Here is a 26,119-nt window from a genome sequence, read left to right on the forward strand (position 1 = left end):
TTAGTTACAAATCAGGCTGCTTTATTTTGTATTGACTGATGTATTGAGTGATGCGGGTTCCATATTAAGGATGCGTATTCTATTTTTGAGCAGACGAGGGTAGTGTAAGCTAAAAGTTTAGTTGCAGGATCAGCTTGGTGCAAGTGACGTCTGATGAAACCAAGTGCTTTATATGATTTACGGACAATTGCATCGATATGGTTATTCCATGTTCTATCAGACGAAAAATGAACACTTAGGTATTTGACTATAGAGACATTCTCAATGGTAATACAATTCATGAAATACCAGTGATTTTGAAGCTGATTATTGGTGGTGAATGTTATAGACTTTGTTTTGGAGACGTTAATTTGCATTTGCCACTGTTCACACCAAGTGGTGATTCTGTCCAGGTCTGCTTGCAAAGAGTTGGTGTCGTCAGGGTTTGTAATCTGCCTATATATAACACAGCCATCAGCAAATGATCTAGAAGTAGAGGTAATAAATTCACTTTTATCATTAATATAGATCAGGAATAAAATTGGTACAAACACCGAGCATTGTGGCACGCCAGATTTAACCACGGTTGTTGAAAAACAATACCCATTTACCCAGACATGTTGGTAACAATTGGTAAGGAAGTTAGTAATCCAGGCAATAATATGCTTGTTAATGTTGAGACAATTTATCTTCAGAAATAAACGACAATGGTGTACCTTAACAAACGCTTTCGCGGAATCAATAAATATAGCGTCAATCATTAATTTAGCGTGCACGGCATGATGAAGGTCGCTTATTAATTCAAATAACTGCGTTTCACACGAAAGACCATGTAGGAAACCATGCTGATTAGGGGAAAAGAAGTTGTGCTCGGTAGAGTATATCATTATGGCTGATGATGTGATATGCTCCAACAATTTGCAGGATATACTGGCTAACGAGATAGGTTTGTAATTTGTTAGCATAGATTGGTCACCTGATTTAAATATAGGAGTAACACGAGCAAGTTTTCACGAGCCAGGTACGCACCCGGTGTCAAGAGATTGCTGGAACAAGGCAGTCAAAATGTGAGATACAATAGGTTTTTTTTTTAACTTGAGCAGTTTACGGCAAATACCGCCTGGACCAGGCGACGAGTTTATTTTTAGTCTGTCAATAGCTTTCTCTATCTCTTCATGAGTGATAAGATTATTCATGGTGGCACTAATAGAAGTGAAATTAAGACCAGGGGGATTGGCATCTCTTCACTGAAGACGGAACTGAAAATAAATTGTTGCTGCTTGTGGTGGCGAAAGGTGTTCGTCATCCTTTACAATTGATAAATTTCTTGCCGGAGACTTGGGATTTTTATTTTTCGAAATTTCTTGGTATTAATTTTTGTGAAAGCCGATATATCATGAGTAAAAAATTTGTCTTTAGCTGCTTCAATCTCTTTCTTGCATGCTGCTGCATGATTCCTGTAACGCTCCCAATCACCATTCTAGGCAGTCTGTTTCGCTCTAGACCATAAATGCTTCTTTTTATTGATGCATCTCTTTACTTGTGAAGTGAACCATGTATTTTGCGTTGAAGAGTTAATGGTAATTTTTGGAATATATTTATCTTTCAGTTCAATTAGCTTGTCATGGACTGGTCTGCAATTTTCCGCACTTTCATGACAAAAATGTATTTAATAATTCTTCAGAAAATGACGAAAGCTCGCTCAAGATTTGGGCGACATTTGCTCGCGTATAATCGTATATGACCTTATTTTGTGTTTCAGGTTTTTTAATTGGTAGGGCGTACTCGCAGTGTAAGATATTATGGTCGCTAATGCACTCTAATACATTTACATGCATATTTTCTGACTAAGTTATCAGCACCAGATCTAAGACGGCAGTTCCATGCGTTGGACAAGATACGGTTTGGGTCAGATTAAACCAGGAAAGTAAATCAAGAAATTCCATACATTCGCGTCGCCTTGTACCACTAGTGGCTGCGCGCGTCCGCCAATCTATTCCGGGATAGTTGAAATCACCAGCCAGGATTATTTCGGCGTTCGGGTACTTGTTTGCAAGAAAATTGAGTGATTCTCCGAGGTCGTCAACAAGCTGATTCCGTGAATCTTGCGGACGGTAACATACACCGATGGCACAAGTAGCACCGATCGATAACTGCACCACAACACACAAAGTTTCCAAGTTGGAGCCGGTTGTCTACAGTGCGAGCTTGAAAGCAGTTTTGATTGCAATTAAAACACCGCCACCACGAGAAGTTGGCCTGTCTTTTCTAAACAACGTGAAACAGCTTGATAGTGAAAGTTCGTTGTTCATAACATCAGACGATAACCATGTTGCAGTGCCAAGGATAATATCGGCAGCACAACATTCAGTGAGAGCACACAGCTTGTCTTGTTTGTTTGAGAGGCTTCGGAAGTTGGACACAATGATGGACAGTGCCCTTTCAACTTTATCGTTTGTACGTCATTCGGTGTTGTCCGTTTCACGCTTCTCAAGTAAAACAACCCAATCCTGCGAACTATCATATACATACAGCTTTTTTCTAAAAAGAACCTTGTCGAAAACTAGCTTATATTTTTCAGTATCAGATTCCTGTTGCGCGCGCACAAAATCCCGGAGCTTTTTTTGTATGAATTGAATTCTTGGTGAAAAATCTTCGATCCAGACCAGGGACGTCTCTTTGTCTGAGTTTGTCTTTGAGTTGAGTGAGCATTCCTTAAGATGCTACACTTGTCTTTGAAGTTCAAGAAATCTACAACTATTGGGCGGACGTGATCTTGTTTATACTGTCCTAATCTGTGGGCTCGTTCGATTTCTCCCGCCTGGATGTCAAGAATGGCCGAGATAAATTCGGTGATTACCTTTTCTGTATTTCCAATTTTCTTGTGAGTTATCAGGAGTGCCCTTAAAAACCAGGTTGTTCCTGCTCATCCGGTTATTCAGGTCGTCAAGGACCAGAGTTGTCTGCTCTGTTTGCCTTGAATCCATAGATTTTAACTGAGCCTAAGATTCATTTATCGTTGAGTTCACGTTGTTGACATCTTCACGCAGGTCATCGACAACAGCAAGGCGATCCTCAAGTGTTGAGAGCTGTCGTTTGATTTCTGTGACGCTCGTATTAATTTCTTTCAGTTTGCTAGATGTTTTCTTTTAGAACTTTTCACATGACGAGGCTAGTTCTTTCACAAGGGATAGAATATGCTCCGATTTGTCCGGGCCTGGACTCGTTTCCACGTCGCCAGCACAAACCAGTAGGTGCGTGACACAGAACAAGACAGTAAGTTAGCGCCCACCCGGTTTCGACAAATTCCGCACACCTGATGACCTCAACCATACCGGAGGCTGTGAGCTTGTCCTTCTATCGCGTGCGATAAAAGAGCCTATGCGGACACGATACATGCACACATCGAGACCCATGTCCAGTCAACAATCCACAGGTGGGGACTGCAGCAAGTTACAGAAAAGTAATGACCGCGAAAAGGCGGGCACACTCACCTACAAATGTGAGCAGGACACATTAGCATCGAAAAGACGGCTGCAAATCCCGAAGAGCGCTTGTCTTCGTGGGTACTTGTAGGGTGTCCAGGGGCCCTGTGGTCGTTGCTGACGGCGTCTTGGGCGCTGTGGATGATGACGGTTCCTTGCGCAGGTAGGCGTAGGCGATAGTAACAGCAGCACGAGGCCGCCGAGTATTGCCGACGGCTCGAAATAAACAGGAGAGTGCCACAAGCAGGCGCCAAGCATCTGCTCTTGAATAGTTCCGATGCTCAAACGAAGCGGGAGCAGTGCGCGGATCACCTACAAATGTGAGCAGGACCCGTTAGCATCGAAAACGCGGCTGCAAATCCCGAAGAGCACTTGTCTTCGTGGGTACTTGTACGGTGTCCAGGGGCGCTGAAGTCGTTGCTGATGGCGTCTTCGGCGCAGTGGAGGACGACGGTTCCTTGCGCAGGTAGCCGTAGGCGATAGTAACAGCAGCACGAGGCCGCCGAGTATTGCCGATGGCTCGAAACCAGCAGGAGCGTGCCACAAGCAGGCGCCAAGCAACAGCTCTTGAAAGGAGGCGATGCTCGAACGAAGCGGGAGCAGTGCGCGGATCGCCTACAAATGTGAGCAGGACTCGTTAGCATAAAAAACACGGCTGCAAATCCCCTGCTCAAAAAATCCCCTGCTCAAGCAATCGCCATCTAGAACATTGTCAACGCCAACGCCGATGAACACAGTGAATGCCGACATCGTCCACTTTGTATATACTGAATTAGCTGAGCTAATCAACATTAATATTTAAAGCGAAAGATTTACTGGCCGCGAACTTGGGATTTCGCCGTGGCAGTGCTCCGAGGAGGCACATGACGTCAGAACGCGGGCCTTGCCGTGGATATTCCTCTCTCTCTCTCGCTTCCTAGTCAGGTGTTCCGCCGCAGCGCAGCGCCGCAAATTTTCTCAAAATCCAACTTTCAATTTTCAGTTTTCTCTTTCTTCTTTTCCTCCTTCGTTTATACCTTTCTTTACGGCGCGGTTCGGGTATCCACCGACATATAAGAGACGGTTACTGTGCCATATACCCGCCGCGGTGGCTCAGTGGTTAGGGCGCTCGACTACTGATCCGGAGTTCCCGGGTTCGAACCCGACCGCGGCACCTGCGTTTTTATGGAGGAAAAACGCTAAGGCGCCCGTGTGCTGTGCGATGTCAGTGCACGTTAAAGATCCCCAGGTGGTCGAAATTATTCCGGAGCCCTCCAATACGGCACCTTTCTTCCTTTCTTCTTTCACTCCCTCCTTTATTCCTTCCCTTACGGCGCGGTTCAGGTGTCCAACGATGTATGAGACAGATATTGCGCCATTTCCTTTCCCCCAAAACCAATTATTATTATGACTGTGCCATTTACTTTTTTCAAAAACCAAACAAAACAAGCGAGCCGACGGCGTTCATAGAGTTCGATGATGTTGACAACTTCGCAAAGGCCATTCATTATCACGAAATAAAATGCGCAACCGGCTCCGTGGGTCAGTGGAGACCTCAATCTGGCTTTCATATACGTGGCGTTGGTGTCCAACTGCAAAAGCCTGCTTTGATTGCGTTCCGCACACTGGGTAGGCAGCGCGACCTCCCTTTCACCCTGGGAGGTGGCATGAAGTTAATGGTTGACGGCGAGAGATTGATCATAAAAACGAACGCTGCGGCCTAGCTATTGCTGCAGTGCCGCTTGTCAGCCTCAATAATAAAAATTGGTTTTTTTGGGGAAAGGAAATGGCGCAGTATCTGTCTCATATATCGTTGGACACCTGAACCGCGCCGTAAGGGAAGGGTAAAGGAGGGAGTGAAAGAAGAAAGGAAGAGAAAGGTGCCGTAGTGGAGGGCTCCGGAATAATTTCGACCACCTGGGGATATTTAACGTGCACTGACATCGCACAGCACACGGGCGCCTTAGCGTTTTTCCTCCATAACAACGCAGCCGCCGCGGTCGCGTTCGAACCCGGGAACTCCGGATCAGTAGTCGAGCGCCCTAATCACTGAGCCACCGCGGCGGGGCTCAGCCGCAACGCTGTAGCGCTAATGCATTCAGGCCACATCTCTCCCTTCTAACTAGCAAGGACGGCGCAACAGCATGATGGCCGGAACAAGAAGAACGATTGCTTTATTCATGCATTTGAATATATAGGCGCGGGGCCGGGCGCCGAGAGTATCTGCGCATTTAGGGTGCGCAGTCATGCTACAGTTGCCTAAAGCCCGGGATACATGGAGCATTGTTTGGGCGATTTTCGCCCGACGGCGCGCATTTGACGTCCGGCCTCGAAAAAAACGCCCGCCGCCGCCGATCTGGCCCCGCCAGATATCGACGCGCGGAGTCCGGCGAGACCGGAAGCGGCAGCCGGAGCAAGCCAATAGCAGCGCAGAAAGCCCGCTCTTCCGGTTTGGCCGCCGCCGCCGCCAACATGGCCGCCATGGCCGACGTGCACTGCTGTGTTTATTGCACGGAAATGTTCTTATCGTGGAAATAAACGCTTCACGAGACAGGAAATGTCACTTTTTTTGGAGAAAACGACCAAATCGAAATGCCCGCTTTTCCTCCCTGAAGCGAAAGTACCGAAGAACATCACAGCCGATGGTAGCCACGGCTGAGCGGGCGTCGAAAGGTACGCGACCGCATGCATTCGGGCACGCAAAACCTTGTAGCTATCTATGCACGCGTGCTGCAATCAGTACAGTGGTGTCTAAATGAACAGTTTCGTTATTCTGAACGAGGAGTCAGCGTCACTGCTTTCAAAGAGCTCCTCGCTAAATGGTATTTGCCACTTGTTGATCACATTCCTTTCGCGCTGAGAGATACGTGGCGGCGGACTGCCGCCTATTCGCTCCATGTATCTCCGGCCGGCCGTCGCGCCGCCCCGACGTTTTCTGCCGCGCGAACATCGTCGGAAAAAAAACGTCGCATGTATCCCGGGCTTTATAGGATACATCCCTTTCCGCTAACAAGTAAATTATTATAATTGTACACCTTCCTAATACTTGTTGAAAGTTCACCGCACCACACGTAAGGATTATACAGACACGTAATTAAAACGTTCGTCATACTGAAGACGTTGCAGTGGCTTCACGGTTCGGGTCGACCTTCTCAAAGCTGGCTGTGGTATAACCGTGGTCGCAAGGTCGCTGGCTGTCGATGGTTGACGCGTGACTGTTTGCGAGGTTGGAGCTGTCGCTGTTGAATGGTAGCCAACGTCGTTGTCCGCAGGAGCGGTATTGGTGCAGTCATCGCTTGCCTCTACGAGCCGTTCGCCGGTTTGCAGTAGGTGACGACGGTTGCGCCTGAGGAGCTTCAGGTGCCCCGTTTTTACCAGGTACGATCTTGGGTAGGGCATACCCATCACTTTGGCTTTCCAGGACCATGCAGTATCTCTGAGCCTCACGATGGTACCCTTTTGGAGGGGAGGCAAAGGCCTTCCGGCTTGTTTTTGACTGTGCTTATTGACGCCGGTCGCAGTCACAGCACTGAAGTCCGGGAGGTTGGCGCGAAGGCGCCTTCCTTGCAGGAGTTCACCAAGGGATCGCCCGTCCTACAGTGGGGTAGTGCGGTAAGCCAGCAGGCCCAACCAGAAATCATCCCCCGAGTCTGCAGTTTACTTCAAGATGCGCTTCACAATCTGCGCACCTTTTTCCGCAAGCCCGTTAGACTGCGGATAACGAGGGCTGGATGTAATGTGTGTGAAGTCAAAATTCCTTGAAAATACAGCAAATTCATAGCTAACAAATTGCGGACCATTATCAGTACATACTTTACTGGCACGCCAAATCTGGCAAAGACAGCACTGAGGGCTGCATTGTTTGATCGCGCCGATGTGTCTGGCAGTTTATGGACTTCTGCAAAGTTTGATAAGGCATCAAAAACAACTATGTGCGAGTCTCCCGCAAACGAAAAAATGTCAGCGCCAACTCTATACTATGCACAACCTGGCACGGGTCGCATTTGAAGCGGTTCCTGCGGCTGTTTGTATGCGTACGGCTTTTCCTTACATTTTTGCATGCCGAGATGACCTGCATAAATTATTTGCAGCATTCTTTGACGCATGCTTTTCGGAATAACCACTTTCGATTCCTTTAAAAGTATTCCGTTGTCAAATGAGAGTTCTTGCTTTTTCAAAAGGCTTGAGGTCACCTTGTACCGGTAGCCCCAACGACCAACTAGTGTTTACAGACTGCAGGTAGCAGTCACGAGCAGTTGTCGCCTGCAGTTCTTTCTGCGTTTCTGCCGTGACTCTGCTGCCTAGTAGCTGGACTGCGTGAACTTCGACGTCGTCCGTGGTACCAGCCTTGCCTTGGTTGTCAGCAGTCGACCGGGACAGCATATCAGCAAGCACAAGGTGCTTCCCAGGAATATACTACAAGGCAAAATCACACTTGAGCAATCTAAAAAAAATCGTTGAAGACGAGGCCGCATGTCACCGACTTCCTTTTGAGTAATTGCTAAAAGTGGCTTGTGGTTCGTTTCGATGGTCACTTTCCGCCCATAGACGAACTGGTGAAATTTTTCGCATCTGAAGCAAATTGCTAGGGCCTGTTTTTCTATCTGAGCATAACAATTTTCTCTTTCAGTGAGGACTCTGGATGCGTAAGCTACGGGCCGCCAATCGTTGTTGTGGCACTGCAAAAGAGCGGCGCCGACACTGTTCTGCGATGCGTCGCAAGATAACTGTTTCCCTTCGCGGGTCGAAGATCGCTAACACGGGCGAAGATCGCTAACACGTGCCAGGTTTGATAAGAGTTCTTAATAACGCCGTTCTTTCAGATAGCTGCGGCACAAACTTGCCGAAGTTGTTCAGCACTCCAAGCATACGGTGAACATTGGCCTTGCATGTTGGCACCGGCATTTGAACCAAAGTTCTAACAAGCCCTGGGTTTGGCGATATGCCTTTCTCGCCTATGATATCACCCAGAAAGCGTAGCTCTCTTACGCCGAACTTGCACTTCTGAGGATTTAACGTTAACCCAGCTGTTTCAGCAGCTTTCAACACAGCTACCAGGCGCTTATCGTGCTCTTCCTTGGTTGAGCCCCAGACCAGGATATCGTCTATATAAATAAGCACGCCAGGTAGACCATCAAATATCTGACAAAGCTGTTAGTCGTGCTTCCAAGGCGCTCCGTCCCGTCTTTCTATCTGGTGTTGTGTCTGTTTTCGCGCCTGTAACCAAAAAGATATGACAAAGCGCCTGCTGAAACACCTCAGGTGCGGACGAGATACCAAACGGTAGCCTTAAGAAGCGGTATCTGCCGAAAGGTGACGCGAACGTACAGATCTTGGGAGTTTTCTCGTCCAGGGGCACCTGATGGAATCCGTCGTTTGCATACACACAGCTAATAGAGGTCTGTGGGCTCACTTTCTCTGACGATGATTCCCGCGCGCGTGATCCGCTGGAGTTCTTTCTCCAGAGGTTCCTGCAGTGTCAGTCGAACCTTACGGGCCGGCTGAACGACTGGAACCGCGCCTGGTTCCAGGACCATGCTGTACGGAATCTTCAAGCAGCCCAACCCTTGGAAGACGTGCCTGAAATCTTTCAAAAGTTCATACTCAGGGAAAGCATTCACAGTGTCCGCCGAGCACTGAAGCAACCCGAGCGCCTCACTGGCATCGAGTCCTAGGATGGCTTGACGCCAACTCTTTACGACGAAAAATGTGGTGGTAATCTCGGTGGCTCCAACGGGCACTTTCTGTGACGTTGTTCCGTAGCTTGAACTTACCCCCCCTTTGTGTGCTCGGAGCACTGAGCAGGTACGTTGCAATGATTCTTTGCTTCGAAGCTTATGGTATATTGAATACGGTCGCAAGCTTGCCTGCGAACCTGTGTACACCTTGAAAGTACCTTCAAGGCCACTTACACGTGCTTTAACTGTCCAGTCCTTCATGTGACCATCTTGGGAGCTTATTTCAAGAGTTTCAAAGTCATTATCGTCAACTTTACCTACTTCACTGACGGCGGTCGACTTCCAGCAACAACTTGCAAGAATGACATATCTTACCGAACGCTGAACACTGTTTAGGCCTATGTTTACGGTTGCATTTCCTGCAGCAGAACTCTTGTTTATCGCGACACAGCTTTTCATCGCGTTGCTGCTGTTTTTTCGTTGATACTGTGCGACTTGAAACACTGTCAACGCAGTCTTCCGACTTATTCCAAACTTGGCTCCTTAGTACCGCCGATTCTGCAGCCTTGCACAATTCTTCAGCTTTTAGTAGCGTTAGGTCTTTCTCGGCGAGCATTCTTTCACGAAGCTTTGAGTTATTTGTACGAGACACAATTTGGTCTCTAATCAGTGAATCGTGCTGATCCCCAAAATTGCACTCGGTTGCCTGTCTCTAAGTCGCGCACGATTTTCTCGAAAGGTTCCTTCTCCCCCTGACTCCTTGTACGAAATAAATACTGTTAATGAATTTCGTTGCTCAGCTGGGAGAAATACGCGTCGAACTTCTGCACCACAGTTCCGTAGCTTTCCTTGCTTTCAACAGGGCGTACTGGAAATTTTTGAAGATGTCGAGCGCTTCGTCTCCGGCAAAGCTCAGCAAGAGTGCAGCTTTTGAAGCATCACTTTTCGGAGTCTTCTCTACTGCCGTTGCTTGCAGATACAGCTAGAACCTTTGCTTGAAGCGCTGCCAATTTTCCGATAGGTTGCCTGATAGACGCAAAGGCTCCGGCATCTTCAGTAGGTCGATTCCGCGCCGTTACTGCTGGGCTTCGGTCCGCGGCGGCTACTTCTGGCACCATGTAACTAGCAAGGACGACGCAACAGCATGATGGCCGGAACAAGAACGACTCCTTTATTCAAGCTTTTGATTATACAGGCGCAGGACCGTGCGCCGAGAGTATCGGCGCATTTATGGTGCGCAGTCATGCTACAGTTGGCTTATCGGATACACTCTCACCACCGCCGCATGTATCAAAGCACGAATGAGTCGTCCGCATATCCAGGGAGCCAGTTATGCGCCCTTCCTTTGCTCAAAGCCATCGCCGTCTAGAACATTGTCAACGCCAACGCCAATGAACACAGAGAACACCGACATCTTTCGCTGTGTATATACTGGATTAGTTTAGCTAATCCACAATAATTTTTTGGAAGCGGCGGAGTGCTTGAAGCACTCCGGCATGGGCTGGCCTGGTATTGCACTGTCTCTGGGATCGGCCCGGGTTAAAATAGCGCACGCGCATCTTTCCTTTCTCTCTTTGCTCTCGTAGCTTCAGCCAGTGGGCAGGCCCGTGCTCTTTTCTTATCATTCTTTCCAGCCACCGAAGCGGTGGCCTTGTGGTAGAACATCCGCCTCGCATTCGGGAAGTGCTGGGTTCGATCCCCATTGCCGCCGGGTACCCACCGGTTTTTAATGGGTACAAGATTTCCCCCGGCCTGGTGCTCGGCTCTTCTGGGTGAGATGCTTGGGAAAGGGGTCTTGACCACAGTTGCTCTGATGGATCAGCGATAAGTTCCCCCGTCATCAACCTTAAATCCGCCTCGTGCGGTAGAAGCCCATTTGTGGCCCTTTTTTATAACTGCTGCTGCAGGTGATGAATCCACGTTGACAGTGACACCACCTTTAGCAGGCACCAAGGATGTCCGACACTGGGGCTTCGCCCGCGAGGGGCGCAGCGGGGTTTACGGAGCTTCTCCCAAGCGAACACCCCTAATGAAAGCCGGGCGCCAGGGCGGGGGACACTTGTACCCATTTTTACCGGTGGGTGTCCGGCGGTGGGTCTCGAACCGACCACCTCCCGCAGCCGAGACGGGCGCCCTACCCCCTAGGCCACGGCTGCGGTAATGTAGTTAATGTGTATTTTTAGCATATCTTTAATTGTATATTTTTGTATAATTTGATCTACCTATTGTGTATTTTTTGAATATCTTTAGCTTATAATTAGTATACTTAGCGGCCAGAAAATGCATTTTTGATGCATTTCATTTGCAAGAGTGTACAAAATAGTACCCCTAGCATACTTAGAAAGCATTCGTATGGCAATTTATTTTTTTAGGGTGTTTAACGTCCCAAAGCGACTCAGGCTATGAGAGACGCCATAGTAAAGGGCTCCAGAAATTTCGATCACCTGGTGTTCTTTAACGCGCACTGACAACGCACAGTACACGGGCCTCTAGAATTTCGCCTCCATCGAAATTCGACCGCCGCGCATATGGCAATTTAAGCACGGGGACAAAAAAAAAACAGAAAATTAATATGAAGATATTAAAATGTATTAGAAAATCAAAAGGGTATATATATTGTTGCGGGAAGAATATATTTACAGCTATGTACACCAGCGAAGGAACAGCTACGAGCGGCACTCAGAACACAGTCAGAACTTTGTTGTCGTCTTCGTCCACCCGTTCATTCGCTCAGTCTCGTAGTCGTCTTCCCGCTTCAGGATCCCCAGCTGATGAGACGCCGTCTCGGCGTAGAGTGGCGACCTATATATGATGTTTTAGGCGGCAGACATGGACGACGTCGGTGGAGGGGCCGGAGGACGATGGCGAGCACGCAAAGGGTGCAATTTCGTAGTTCCCGTCGGTGACACGGCGCACCACACGGTAAGGGCCCTGGAAGTGAGAAAGGAGCTTCTCGGAGAGACCGACGCTGCGTGACGGCGTCTAGAGGAGGACGAGTGATCCGGGTTCATATTCGACCGCCCGGTGATGGCGGTCGTAGGCAGACTTCTAGGAAGCTTGTGAGGCATGGAGCCGACTACGGGCTATTTGGCGAGCCAGCGAGGCCTGTGCGATGGCGTCCTGAGCGCAAGCAGTTGTGGCGACTGAAGAAGACGGCATGAGTGTGTCCAAAGGCAAGATGGGGTGCCGACCAAGCAAAAGGTAGAAAGGGGAAAAGCCGGTTGTGTCATGCCGTGAAGAGGTATATGCCAAAAGTCACATAAGGCAAGGCAGCGTCCCAATCTCGGTGGTCTGGCGAGACGTACATTGCTAACATGCCCGTGAGCATGCGGTTGAACCGTTCCGTAAGCCCGTTGGTTTTTGGATGGTAAGCTGTCGCGAGCTGGTGCTGCGTGGCACACGAACGAAGAATGTCATTAATCACTCGGGACAGAAAATAACGACCACGGTCGGTGAGCAGTTGACGAGGGGCGCCATGGCGAAAAATGACGTTTTGGAGAAGAAAATCGGCGACGTCGGTAGCGCAGCTGGAAGGTAAGGCACGCGTGATGGCGTACCGAGTCGTATAATCAGTTGCAACAACGATCCACTTGTTGCTGGAGAGGGAAGTCGGAAAAGGGCCAAGAAGGTCGAGGCCAACACGGTGAAAAGGTTCCATAGGTAAGTCGATGGGTTGTAGGAGACCGGCAGGCAAAGCGGAGGGCCTTTTCCGACGTTGACACAGGTCGCAAGCGGCAATGTAACACTTGACAGAACGATACAGGCCAGGCCAAAAGAAGCGGTGCCGCACTCGAGCGTATGTGGGGGACACGCCAAGGTGGCCAGCTGTCGGCAGGTCGTGCAATTCTTCAAGGACAGAAGAGCGTAGATGCGTAGATGTTAGGGTATGACGAGAAACAATGGAGGACCATCGGTGCGTAGATTGCGGCGATATAAAATATCATTAAGGAGCACATAAAGTTGCATAGACGGAGATCGGTTTGCAGAGCGGAGGCCATCAAAGATAGGGCGTAAAGATGAGTGGTGGCTCTGTTCGTTGGCGATATCGGTGAGAGAAGTGATGGCGAAGAGGCAGGGCAGGGTCTCAGCGTGTTCTATGTCAGGTGGCTTCACAGGGTACCGGGATAAACAGTCAGCGTCCTAGTGGCGACGACCGGACTTGCACACTACAGAGTTTGAATATTCTTGGAGGCGCAAAGCCTAGCGACCAAGGCGACCGGTGGGATCTCTTAGTGAAGACAGCCTACAGAGAGTGTGGTGATCAGTGACAACAGCGAATGGGCGGCCGAACAGGCATGGGCGGAATTTAGCAGACAAGGGCGAGACAGTCGCGCTCAGTAGTGGAGTAATATTGCTCTGCGGCGGAAAGTAGGCGGCTGGCATAAGCGATGATGCGATCTTGTCCCTGTTGACGTTGGGCTAGCCCCTATCGGAAAAACCAGCATGATTTAAGCTGGCATTCATAATCGACATGGTCGCGAAAGTAGCGGGCATGCCGGGAAGAAAGACTCATACTGGAACGTGCTGGCAATGCCGGACATATGTTGGGAAGCTAACTGGGCATGTCTGACACGATGGTGGCCATGTGAACGCATTTGATGCTGGGAGCAGAAAATGTTGGGAGGTTATGTGGGCACAGAACAAACGATACTGGGCATGGGGGAACCCATAGCGGTGGATGCGCGTTGCGGATCTATCAAGACACTGTTTCCTCAAGCATTAATTCTGAACCGCCATCCAAGTTTAAAAATATCGTTGCATCATTAGCTTTTCCGAGCAATATTGGTAGCTGCTGACAATTTTTCGCCCTCCAAAGCGGTAGAATACCAGAAAAAGTGTGTACACTTTCTCTGTGCCCGTCGTGAAGAAATACCAGTCGTTTCGCAAAACACCGAAACTGAAACTCAGCATCGAGTTTTTGTCCGGCAGGGGGCCAGGCCAGCCAGAGGCCTAGTGTTCCTGTATATGCTGCCGCAGGGAGCAGAGTTGCGCGAAGGTCCGCCATTTTGTTCCAAGCTGTGCGGGAAAGCAGCTCCTCGAGCGCACAGGCGCTGGGATCATGACGGGGCTGGCGTTGTAGAGCAGTTCGTTTTTTTTTTTGAAAAGCTTACAAACGGCGCTTGATTGCGGGCATCCTTATTTCCTTTCACTGTATCAGTGCTCAGAGATCGATGCTAAGCCCATCATACTTCGTTGAGAAAAACGTCGGAAAACAACCCGATTTTCCGAAAATATCATACAGCATGAAAGAAAAAAGAAAGATCGCGGAATGACAGCGATAGCTCGGAGTACGGACATTAATGGGGCAGAAATGCTTGGAAATGAAAAACCCACGTAAGTTGTGCGATGAAGAGAAGTGCGGTAATGCATCTCCCCGCAGAACCACATTGAAATACATTATTCTATAGGGTTGCGACTGCAGATGTTGCACGAAGCTTGTGAAACCACGCTGCATGCGATGTGAATGCAGGCAGTCTAAAGCAATGCATTTTGCACGCAAGTAAATCTAACCAACCAAAGGCAGGGATATCGCAAACTCGCGCGCTTATCTTTCAAAAAATATACGTATCATTTGTTGCTCTGACTTCTAGCCCCCCATTGCATTTTTCCTATGTCATGGTCATCTTTTCAAGCCAAACACATCACGTGCCGTACTTCTTTAATATCCAAAAATTAGAGAAGCCTGCCTTAAGTTACTGTAGCTGAATGGTGGCATACGAGTTTCGAATGATCTCAAAAAGTGATGTGTATCTCTTTCTGGTGCTGTTATTTGCTCGTTTTTCCCTAAGCACTATTGCGTTTTCTCTTGACCTATTTGAATTATATGTACCTTCACTGCATTTTGAAATATCTTTGTTTTGAACTGCTCCATGCTTTTACTCCAGGAAAAATAATTATCTCAATATCCAATTTTGCTTTGAAGTATTTCATGCTTTTTTTGTTCCCCTCTCCTGCAGTGTTAACATCCTTTGCAGTAGAACCTTAAGGGTATTCTTAACATATAAAATAGTTTAATAGCCTAGGCAAAGATTGTTCACTGCGTAAAACGCTTTGTCGCTTTCGGTACAGTTCTTGCAGTTTGGCGCACTGCACCCCGTCATAGTTAGAGGCTGCCGCCGTCACTGCACACTATCAAAATATATACAACTGTAGAGCACGTAAAGGCGGCAACACACCGCAGCCGACCGCACCGGATGCGTACGATCACGATAGCAGTCGAGAGGGTACTAGGGCTGGCGAGGAACCGGCGTTGCACCTGGAAAGTCGGCTCCTGCACTTCAAAATGGAACAACCGTCGTCAGCAGCATCACGTGACGGCCGCTCAGCGAATGGCGTCAAGAGCGGCGCGAGGAAAACAGTCGCGCAACTCTGCTTCCTGAGGGAGCATATACAGGAACACTAGAGGCCTTCGTCACCTCCGTCACTATACCGTCGATGTTATTTTCCCGTCTATTATAGCGTGCGCCGCTCTTTGCGCGGGTGTAACGAGGACGGGTTTTCAGTGTTTTCTGCAGTACCGTCCTGCATTGTAGTGTGGCTCGTGCACGTATGTAACCACAGAAGAGTGTAGGTTCGCGTACCGCTGTAAACGCGCCGTACGTGGCAAACAGGGTCAGTGGCAGCCGACGAAGCTTCTTCCAGTCAGTGTCCCCTTTGTTCTAGGTCGTCGCAAACGAGTCGGTGCACAGCCTCAGTTTTGAAATCGCAAAGAATTCGGTGCACAGTCTCAGTTTTGAAATCGCAGTGCATGGACGTTGTTAATGTGCTTCTTATGTGATAGAATGTGCTCATTGTGTAGCAGGTCTTGCGCCAATGGTTCGGTGCCTGTGACTTCGTCACGAACGGAGTTTTAAAGGTAAGAATATTCTGTCTAGACTCGGACGCAGCTTTCCGTGAAGTTGCCTCTGAAGGAGTGACTATGCAGCGGAAGCTACGAGCTCTCACCGCCGGCTCACAAGCTTGCGTCGTTGGTTCGTGAGCGCGTGCGTGCAGCGCGCTTGTGAGAGCCGGCGTTTCGCGCTCGTATTTCCTGCTTCGCTGCCACAGAAAGCTGTCGCCGATTATAATACATGCTGCGTGCCTGTTGCGAATCCGTTGAATGGAAATTTTAGTGCGCCTATTTAGCACAATGTAAAATTTCTCAGTGCAAAAGTAAGCGGCAACGAGAGTACTTGCAGGCCAGCTTTCAAATGCTGCGATTGTGCAACTCGGCGAGTTATTCGCTTGCAATCTTTATCATTAGCTGAAAAGATGCATTATAATTCGGAGCATATCCATTCAGTTCTCATGTGTGGTTCTTTTCACAAAAGAAATGACATAATATACAGGAATGGGCTTCTCTTTACAGGCTTTTATTATGTGCATAAGCTTCAGCGCAAGTCTGTCTACTATTTGCAAATCACTGTTAAAAATTGAACACTCATTTGTCAAGCTTTTTGTGTTTCTGCGTCTTTTTGCTCCTGTAAATTTTCATCATGGTTGGAATATAAAGGGCGTCACGTCTGTTGCGTGCTACAATGCGTAATTAATGCCTGCTGAATCCTTTCACACATACTCGCATTTTGTGTGTGCTGCCTTTATTTTTCTGGGGTTTACTTGGTGCTTTAACAGGTTTTGGCAGTTGTCATGATAAAAGAAGTACTTGTGTTGACAGACTGCAATTTTAGGGGAGCTGATTGTGTTAAATATCCTAGTTTTCTCTTTTTCTCTATTCATAACTGAGGGGAATCAATGTTGTGACACATTCTTTCATTTCTTATATCACTATGCTCTCTAATAACGAGTGTTCGCAGGTGGATCGTGGCTCGTCGCATGTGGCTCGTCTGCATCCACTTTGGAGCCTACAGCACGGATCTTGCCTCCTCGTAAAAGTAAACTTGTGAGTTGTATGGAAGGAAAGGAGCGCGCGAATTCCGACAAAGTGTTATTTTATGGCTTGTTTAAGAACAGCATTTAAATAAGCTTTTGGATTTCAGTACACATTGGATAATCATGCTGGTATAAACGAATTGCATTTCAGCCATTACAGTATATGAGAAATGTTGAATCCTTTGTAGGATTCGGGGATTCGCGTTCCTTTTGCTTCAAGGGCCGGCAAACGAATATGATACAATACATATCATATTTTACGTGCTCATTACTACCTAACAATAAAACAAACCACTCAGAATGTTTTTCTCTTTTCGTAATGGTCCCCATGGTGTTCTGTGTGTATTTACAAGCATGGGTATGTGCTTGTTTATTTATATATTCATACTCAAAGGCCCAATTACAGGGTATTATTACATGAGGGGTAAACATGAAGTACGGCAAAAAGGGTTACAGGTGTTCAGTTTGATGTAGCCCGCACTGGTGGGAAAATAAATTTGGAAAAATTGTTGACCGTTTCAGCCTTTTCCATCAGTAAACTGCCTCGAAGGAATCTTCAAATATATTACAAGTGTTCTTATAGGTAGATAAAACATAGGCATTGCATTTGAGGTCTTTTTAAAGAAACGAAGTCATTGGTGCAAATGTGTTCACCAATCTTCTACAAAACGTGTGGTCAAAACAGCTTGAAAACGATGTCATTGGATATTTAGAACCATTCTGAATGCACATTTACCATTTGTATGCATATCAGGCCAAGCTGGTGTCAAGAGGACCGCTTCACGCTTTCCTGCAGCCTTTACAATCACCGCAGAAGCAATGGGAGTTTTTCTCCAGAAGTTACTCCGTCTGCTGTTGCTAGAGGCGTGAAGACCCGACCGCTTGCTCCCTGCTTGCATCTGCGGTGGTGGGTGGCATTCACTTGGTTCGCGCTGTAGGCCGCTGGTTCATGGTGAATGCAGCACCGAAATTTAAAAAAAACACAGAATGCTGAGCCTGCACGTCTTCAGTGTAGCCCACATGCGCACAGATTCATACAAAATGTGCTCGGTGAAAATATTTAAAAGCAGGAATCACTCATTCCTCATCCAGAAGGAAGTACTCTGATAATTTTCTTGCACGTCTCATGGTCCATGATTAAATTATGCTTAATGCTAAGGAGAAGAGAAGGAAAACTCAGATAGTGAGTTTTAGCTCACCTCATAAAAATGTATTATCGGGGGCAAAAGTGTCCGAAACATGCGAGTGGTAAATTCTGTACCGCCATTATTGGCTGCTGGCTTGAGACGATATTTGTAGAGCGTAGTCAGACTCACGTACACTAACATTTGACTTTCAAATAAATATTGCGGGGCAATGTATATAATACTTAATTACGATGATATCAGTTTTCACGTGTCTTGAATTGTTTTACCCCCATATAGCTCCCAACTTCCTTAAATGAGAGACTTGTATCGATACCTCGAAGGAATACTAATGACTAATGTGTTAGCAAGTATCAGGAAAAACTATAATGTTGGTGTTATTGCTGCCGCCGAACTGCTAGATGTTTGAGGACATGAGTTTTTCGAATGAGCAGTTTTCGGGTTAAGCGCAAGTTTGCTTGTAGGCATTCTTGTCTGCCTAACGTCACCAGAAAGCAACAGTACAAGTTGTGTGTGCTGGCACAGGTAGTGGCGCGTACTGAGTATTGCAATTTCAGAAATTATATCCGATGAATTGTTTAAGCAATAATAAAGAGCGCCCTATTTTGCTGTCGAAGTATACATTTAATTTGCAGCATACCTTGAAGAAGCGACCAATAAAATATTTCATTTAAACATTTTTATAAAAGAAGGGCTGAGATTATGGCCAGCCGTGCGTGCGGTTGAATGTTCACTGCCCTCTATTTTTTTTAAATTCAGATATTATTACCATGTCAGCATCACAAACTTTAATTTACAGCTCCTTACATCTTAAACTAAGCCAACTAGAATAAAACATTGCAGTGTGCTTTAATTTACCTACGCAAGGTTGAGAAGAATAATCTTTTTGGGTGTATCTTTGTTTCCTTAATGATAAGAGGAAAGTTCATGTTCTTGGGAGGTTTATCAAAAGCGATGAGGAGGCTGTACAAATGCAAGAAAATACACTGTGTCACACTGGCTGTCATTGCCTCTGAGATAAGTCTGTTCGCTAGCGAAGGCTGATTTTATTCAAAGCGCCGTTCCGAACTTTCACATGCTGGCAGTTAGCTCGTGCTGGCAGTAATTTTCAACAACTAATTTATGCATTGTCATCTGGGGAAATGGACGGTCGTGAGAAACCGGCAAACTTCAAAATGCCTTTCCAAGAGGAGCAGATCTATGCCTTTTGGACGTTACGTGTGGGCAACGTGCTGTCAATTCACCGCGCTCCTGTGGCCAGTGTTGGGGTTTTTCAGTGCCCATTCCATTCACAAATTATATGATGCACTTTGCTTAGGTGCAGCATGAATTCTTGCTAATGCCACTGTTTTGCAAAGCTAAAGCAGCTGTGGTTGAAATTTCAGGAGCTATATTAATGCTGCAGAATTCTTTACACTGAAAATTGCCATGCTAATGCTCCACATGGCGCATCATTCTGCACACTGATGCAGACCTGCCAGAAGACGAACTACAAAGGCTGAGAGTCTTGATTTTTTGTGAAATGTAAAGTGTAGAACGGCTGACATTTGTGCTTGAAGAATACATGCTATCATGCACAGTCGGACTGAAGACAAGCATGGACAAACATTAATTCGTTTCAGATTTCTCACATGGCAAAACAAAGGAAAGGGGTCTGATTCACAGTATTTGCATACAGTGCAAAGGATGAAACATACGGGCCTGATGGCTACCAATGACGTGGACCAAACTGAGAGCGAACGCACCTTCTCCTCCCGCGTGAATGGCGGATGCAGCGGTGGGGCAGTGGCGACCCCACCGCAATGTGGCAAGAGGCAGAAACAGGCGCCTTTGCAAAGGCCGTAAGAAATAGAGCACACGTTCGCCTCGATACCGGCCATGGTTAGACATGCGTGCAGCTTGCACCTTATAAAAGGTGAAAGACAGTCTGCAGGCTACCTGGCGTAGCGAGAGCGGTCAGTGTGTTGAATGTTGTGATGAAAAGCAAAAAAAAAGCTGGAGTTTTTTTTATTTTGTATGGGCCAACCCAAGAGGAAAGCCTCAAGTGCTGGATGTACTTCAGCTCTGGTATATATTATTCTGAGCAATGCTGGAAGATGTGGACAGAATGATGATGCACACGCTATGTTGAACTGGCAACTAAATTTTATTCATGAAGCATTTCTATATGTTCAATGCCGATAAAAGTCAAAAATCAGTCCTTTCACGTTTCCATCGTCACCTTCATCTTCCCTCTTCCAAAAATGCCTCTTCTGCTAGTATTGATAGGGAGGCGCTACTTATGCATGTGTCTTTATAATCAAACATTGTTTTATGCTCAATAATTTCCTGTGCCTTTTCATCTCGGTTTCAGTCAACTATCACTGTATTGCATATAATCTTTGATTATAAAGACACATGCGTGAGCAGTGCATTGCTATCGCTTCTAGTGAAACAAAGGGTATTTCTAAAAGGGGAAAGATGAGAATAATGATGGAGCATATGACGGGACTGATTGTTGGCTCTTTTTTCTGCACTGTGTATATTGTAATGCTTAATGAATAAAATTCTTCTGTTAATTCAGTGCAATGTGTGTAGTGCTTCTCATCCTTCTGTCTATATCTTCGAGCGCTGTTTTGGAAAATGCTGAACGAACCGCCCCAAAACCATTTTGCATGTGGTATTGTGTCTATAGTTTTTTTTATTTGCTTTGAATGCTTATGATTCTGATGATGACGTTATTATCTCATTTTTTTACTGCAGAGAGCAAGAATATCACTACCTGCTTGTTGCACATCTGTGCCGTGTCATTGGGTCTGACTGCTTTACTTGCGCATCCAGGTGTGGCCACACTAATACCATAACTGTTTCATTTCTGCCAGTAAAACTTTCTCGTGTCATTCAAAGAGCACCTAAAGTTTTTAATGTCGGTTTGGGTTGTTGGTGCAGTTGGAGGAGAAAAGACCTGTGGTGCATGATCATTTATGCATTCTTGGGTTGTAGAGCAGCTGCCTTTCCTTATCACTTCACTGAGATGTATTCACAGAAAAGTATGCTGAAGACTTCATACATCATTATGTGGGAAAGGTGCTGCCTATAACACAACTGATAAGTGTGATCACATATCATGTTGTATCTAGTGGATTGGATGAGATATGTGGGTACACAACACAAAAATAGCAATTTCAGCAGACACCGGTTGATGAGACGCCAGTGCATGTTTTTTTGTGCAGGTGACATGTGACAAGACTGAATAACTTTGTGATGGTGTATTTTAGTTTGTAAACTTGAAATTGGGTCATTCCAAGCCATCTGACCGAGATTTTGTTCGAGCATCTTCGATTTCCTTTAAAAAATGCATATAGTTTACTCTATTAATAGAAGAATCATTATCCGAGCTTGTTTTTGCCAAAAAAAATTGTGCTGTGGCCTCATCTTTAAGGGGCACTAAAGGGAAGTACTAAGTCAGGCTAGACTGGTAAGGTAGGATCCCTTGAAAGCACTTATGTCATCTTAACTAGAAAACAACACTTATAGGTATACGTGTAAGAAAACCGAGAAATACGTGGTAACGCCCATTGTAGATTTGAGCCGTGATAGCGAGTGGCGTACTCGTGAGGTTTCTGGAGGAACGCTATATCGCGCATATGGGGCCATTACCGTCGAAATGCGAAGAAGGCAGCATGGCGAGCATAGCCGACAGTGCGAAGCGTCTCGTAGTTAAAACAGCACAAAAGCGATAACTGAAAGAAAGGTTAGCTGCAAACATCAGCGCTGAAACTTTCGCTGGGCATTCTGTGCACTCTGGCTGTGTACAGCCATTGTACACAGCAAGATCAGAACCGCAAAGCTCAGAACTACATTCATGGTGCGTATGCTTGCTATGCGGCTGGTGAAGCAGCTTCTTTCTCAATTCAACCATCGAATCAGAAACTTTGGGCTGGCAGCAGGCATTATGAAATTGCAAAGTGTTTTTTTTATTTTTAATATGCGCTCGCGCAGACATGCACTCATGCACATCATAAACATGTGAAGCACTATGCAGGTGCATGATCTTATATGTTTTCTGCACAGTGGAAAGGTGAATGTGCTAAAGATATCTGAAGTACCACATGCATGCACTATCACTTTTCATTTGGCTTAATAAAAAACGCATGACTATAATTTTTTTAGACTAGACATTATGCTTTCACTTACAAAAAAATTGAAATTAATTTGTTTCATGTTTCGTTATTTTTAAACTGAAAAAGGTGGAAAGCTATTCGTTTTTGAAACTATTTACCAAATTTTATGGTCTCTCAGAAGTTGTATGAATGGCAAAGCAGTCTATAAAATGTTTCAGCGATGAGAAAACCTAAGCCGTGCCAGAAAAAAATTCTAAATTGGAGAACAGTTGCTTTATGCGGCATATTCAGCTGTCAGTTGCATAGTGATGTGGTCCTGGTAAGCATAAGAAAGGTAGTAAGCTGCACAATACCATTCAGTCGCATTTATTATCACAAGTTCAATTCGAGTATTTTTTGTTCTAAAAAGCATCATTTTGCAAGTTCAGCATCAATGCCCTACTGTGGTATTGCTCCCTGCCTGCTCCTCAGTACAGTGCATGCTGGAGCCAGCTGCAAGTGTAGGTTTAAGCAGTGTTGCAGGTGGTGTGCTGGGATTGAATGCTTTCAGCTTCTGGAGTACAGAGGTCTACTCAATGGCACGGTTACAAAAAATAAAAATTAAATGGCCACTTAGCAGAAGCATCAAGTCAACCCTCGTGGTAACTGGAGATGCAGACCAAAGACCACAGCAGCCACGCTCCTCATTGCGCAGATGCAAGAAGCACTATGAAATGATGGTGCTGTCTTCTGCTTCCTTGAAGTCATTCATGAAAAACAAATTGAACTCACTGAGTGGTTTAAAAGAGCACCTTGGAAAGAACAGTAGTGTTTCATCACATCGTCTTCATGTACAGGCTCTTTCCCACTTAAGAGAAAACGGAGTGGATGGCTGCCGTGCTTCGCAAAGCACAGCTGCCGACAGCTGGGGAGAACTGATGGCAAAGGTAAATTCACAATAAATATGCGCCCGTTCTAGCCGGCTCTTGGCAGCAGCGGTTCGCAAAGCGTGGTGGTGTCGCACTCACAGTTTCTCTCTACGTGTAAAACAGCCAGTGGTACTTCAAGTGTGCATGCTAGAATTACATCGTAATCAGTGACCCAATTGTTTCAAGTGTTGAAACATGGATGAACATGCCACCAGGCCTTTCAACCCACAAACATAGGAACATCCATTTGGAGCATCTTGCAGCGCTGCTTATATATGGTTTGCAACCGGCTCTAGTGAGCACTGCAGTAAAGAGCAGGCACAGAGCAACGTTGAGGTTTGGCATCAGTGCTCAGCTTTCAACACTGTTTTCCCGCTTAATACAATAGTTAGTTCAATCACTCTCCAGAATAAATTGCATTCAATGGTAATTTGCAGCTTACTACCTTTCATATATTTACTAGTATCACCTCACATGAATTCACATCTTAATATGGCACAAAAAGCTACTTTACTTAAATTAAGAAATTTTTTTTTTCTGACTGCTTATGGTTTCTAATCGCTGAAACATTTTTTTGGCTTCTTTGTCTGCCAAGCAACTTAGAAAGTAGTTGTAATGATTACTGTGAGAACATAAAAGTACATCAAAATTGAAAAATCGCTGTTTTGTACCTTTTTTCGACTTTATTATTTATTTATTGTTACACGAGTTTCGAAACTTGAGACGGCGGCCTTGGCATGGAAATTTTTTTTTGTAAAAAACAAGCTGGGATAAGATTTGCCTTAGTAATGTAATATACTGTGATGGTTTTAAGGAATTCGAAGATGGTTGAACACTTAAGTCTGTCAATTGGCAAGCAATGACATAAATGTGCATCTCCACCTTAAGTAATCACAACCTTAACTAAAATGCAAGGGGAGTGACAGAATTAAAAACATTTAACTTGACCTTTAATAAGTATATGGGTGGAGGGGGGTGCTGAAGAAAACACTAGGTCAACATATTTTGCCACCTCTTTTTTGGAGGCTAAGAGAAATTTTGTGTACTATTTTTGGTAGTGCCACATACTTGATCTAGTTATGTGTTCAGTCTCTTTCACATTGTTGAGAACTTTCTACCACTCCTTCAGCTCTGTTTTTGCCACTGCCTGCAAAGGCGGTAAGGGAAGCCTGCTTTTTGAAGGCTCTCGACTTGTATGTTACTTGGCTCTGTCTGAAGTTGTTAGGTGCTGACGACAGCTGAATTACAGGAGGAAGGTTCCTTACCCGTGCAACAGGTTAAGGATGCGGAAAATAAATATGCGCTCTTTCAGTCGCTATTCTAGGCGTATCAGTGTAACACGTCGCATTCAAGTGACTAGCTTGAATCTAAACCCCTGAGATACTCGTCTTGTGGAATTTCTAAAGTGGTGAATAGTGAATGGGAAAAAATGATGAGATTTCAAAGCCTGTGATTGTGCAAGATTGACGATTTGGTTTTTGGTCGGGTGTAACAACTTTCGTGAAAATTTTATATATTTGGGTAAAATTCAAAAACAAAGCAGCAAATTCCCCTCAAAATATGGCACCCAGCCAATGGCGAGGACTTATTCTCAAAATGTGGCTAATCCCCTTAGTCCTGCTAGGGTGGCATCGTAGGGGGAGCCAGACGAAAGCAAATTAACCATGGCGTAAGGAAAATCGTTCGACGTCATCGGCTGGAGGGCCTCCTTTGAATGGTATCTCGTGCTTCTCTCTTGATATGTATCCGATTATAGCAGCATTCACAAAAGAGCTAGCAATTGCCTAATGTGATGTCCAGATTTTAACAATGGTGAGATGTGTAAATGATATTTTACTGGTTTTATGGTTTGTTAAATTAAATGATGCCAAGTTCGCTTGATTGTTCCTAAAGTCTCAGTATTTATTCACATTCACTGTGCTTTGGAAGTGCCGCAAGGCGTGTCTGAAAAGTTTAGATGCAACGCAGTTCTTTAAATGTGTAGTAAAGAGATTCTGAGCTCGTACTTTTACCGTGAAAACTCTATCTACATGCTCCGAGCATTCTTGGAAACTTCGAATTATGGTCTTGTGCAGCCAATTTCTCTGTTAAATTGGATTAGATGTCCTAGCTCCCCCATTTTTTTTAACTGACCTCTGAGCGTAGGAGGAGTAAACTAGCGCCGGGAGTGCCTTCAGCCAGTCTCGTGGCAGCCCTTGCTTTTGCTTTGCTTTCAGGTTTCTACGAATAGTTTTAGTTGCAGACAGCATAGCTTCCAATTAGGCCCACAGAAATAAAAATCTCCGTGGACTGTTTGTTTTCACAAATCATTTCACGTATTACTACGTATCACAGCGCCGATGGCAAGTAGCAAGACGCCATGTGACTGACTGTAAGGCACTCCTCAAATTGGTTGACTCCTACTCTTGGTCAGTTAAAGAAACAAAAAAGGTGGGAAACTGGACGTTTCATCAGATGTAAGATGAAAATCAGCTCCACAGGACAATTCAATTTTCTAAGAAAGCTTGCAGCGTGTTGATCGAGTTCCCATCATAAAAAGGTGAGCTCAGAATCCTCTTTAGTGCTCCTTTAAACAGGACCATATGGTGAGCTCATATTTTTAGAATATTGAAAGAAGTCATGGCAATTTATTTTTCGCAGTCTTATCTGGTTAAACGACCGTGTCGTAAGCTCATACCCTCTAAAAGCAGAGCTGAGTAAAATACAAGTCGAGACAGAAAACAGGATTCTTCCCTTTTCCTCTTTTGCCAGCAGTGGTAGAAACAGTGTAAAAGCAGTTTTACAGTGTGACTAACAGAAAAACTCAACAGAGGACTGGATCAAAAACTGGACTGGATGGAAAAATGCCCTTACCCTTCAGTCCGCGCACTCAAAGCTTATAAAAAGAAACATAGCTCGTTTAGGGTTTCTTAACTGTATAAAGAAGTCTTGTGAACATGCAATCGAAGAAAGCCTTCTCCTGCAGTCCAACAA

The 26,119-nt window shown here is 45.8% G+C and overlaps 1 protein-coding gene and 1 pseudogene across 2 annotated transcripts in view; both read right to left on the minus strand.

Moving 5' to 3' along the window:
• The window catches only part of LOC144124489 (uncharacterized), a 1,136,493-nt gene that overhangs the window by 869,065 nt on the left and 241,309 nt on the right, over window positions 1–26,119 (minus strand). The window lies entirely within an intron of this gene.
• The window catches only part of LOC144126324 (uncharacterized), an 80,576-nt pseudogene continuing 60,978 nt past the window's right edge, over window positions 6,522–26,119 (minus strand).

This window comes from Amblyomma americanum, chromosome 3 (genome assembly GCF_052857255.1).
Source record: "Amblyomma americanum isolate KBUSLIRL-KWMA chromosome 3, ASM5285725v1, whole genome shotgun sequence".
Taxonomy (NCBI): Eukaryota; Metazoa; Arthropoda; class Arachnida; order Ixodida; family Ixodidae; genus Amblyomma; species Amblyomma americanum.